Genomic DNA, 1,560 nt, shown 5'->3' on the forward strand with positions numbered 1-1,560 from the left:
CAGCAGGCTTTCCTTAATTAAACTAATGGACGATCCCGAGTCGAGAATTGCTGTCACGGCTAAATTGGTTACCATCACGCAATTGTCCTGGACTGTGCAGGTCATCGTCGTCAAATAGAGTGTCTCTGCATCCGGTTGAACAAGGTATGCCGTCGTGGTGCCTTGCGTCGGAGTCGGGGCTAGTGCGGATGTCGGTGCTCGTCGTGGTCGTTGTACCTGCGATGTCGAGGGTCGCTGCGGAGAGTCCTTTGCTCGGTGCGTTTTTTCTTCAATCGTGAAGAAGGAACCCCAATCCAGCTTCGGTCTCCGGCAGTTCTTCTTCCAATGCCCCGTCTCGTTGCAATTAAAGGAACGAATCCTTTCTTCTTACCCACCATTCTTGGCTGCTTGTTTCGCCACGTTCGACTTTTTAGGCTCCCTGACTTCCCGTTCGTTTCTAAGTGACAGTTTTCTAAACGCCTGGAGTAATTCATCGGCCGCTTCCAACCGCTGCATACGGACCTGGTCCCTTAACCGAGAGTCTGGAACTGAAATTCTGTTAGCTAAACAAATTTCGTCGTGGTAGTAATCCGCAAATGATTCCTTCTTCTGCCATTCTCGCCTTTCGAACTCTCTCATGGCAGCTAATCTGTCCACGCGATGGTCAAACATTTTTCTAATTTCATCCAAGAAAGCTGATGCCGATAATTCCATCAGACTTGGTTTTGAGTGGAACCATTTTAGGGCTCTGCCGTGGAGTTGTAAGGTGATAATAGTCGAGGTCACGCAATTATCCAAGTGGTACATGATTTTCAAACATTTCACTTATTGTTTCCAAATTTTAAACGTGTTTTCTGCTCCCGAAAATTCGTTCAACAAGTCTGCAACCATACGAATGCTGGCGGTAGACCTGACGTTGGCATTACTTTCGACCAACTGCGGTGTCGTTGATAACGCTCTTTCCCTTCTTAACAGTTCTAATTCGCACGGCAACAGATCGCGTTCATATCGGAGGATTTTCACCTCCCTGTCCATGAGTGAGGTGCCTGATCTGGGTGTAGGTGATTTGTCTCGCTCTAAACGTTCGGCGCTCGTTAGATCCGGACTTGGCATGTCCTCGGCATGTTCTTCTTCGAGTTGCTTTTGGATGGCAGTCATGATACCTGGATCGGACATCAATAAACGATTAATCAGCTTATTCTTACTGTCAAACACCTTCAAGTCTCTGACTCTTAAAAAATCTTTTAGCTCAACCATCGTCAAATCGCACAATTCTTTCCTGCTATCCACCATGATGAATTAGAGAAGCTACTTCACGAATGCGACTAAACACAGTCCACTAAATAGAACGACATTTCCACGTTATCTCCTTAGCCAAACGACACTAAAAGTCGCACGAAACAAAACGTAACAATTCGCATGTTCAAAAGTTGAGAGTGACGAAAAAATCTCAAAATTTCACGCACTATCCAAAATTTTGTCCGAATCCCACTTCCGATATTTGTGGAAGGTGATTTAGGAAGACGTTCAGTTTCAAAGTCTTTATTGCTCTTTTCCTTTCCAATGTAATCGCCTTCACTG

Source organism: Xylocopa sonorina, unplaced genomic scaffold (assembly GCF_050948175.1).
Source record: "Xylocopa sonorina isolate GNS202 unplaced genomic scaffold, iyXylSono1_principal scaffold0043, whole genome shotgun sequence".
NCBI classification, from domain to species: domain Eukaryota; kingdom Metazoa; phylum Arthropoda; class Insecta; order Hymenoptera; family Apidae; genus Xylocopa; species Xylocopa sonorina.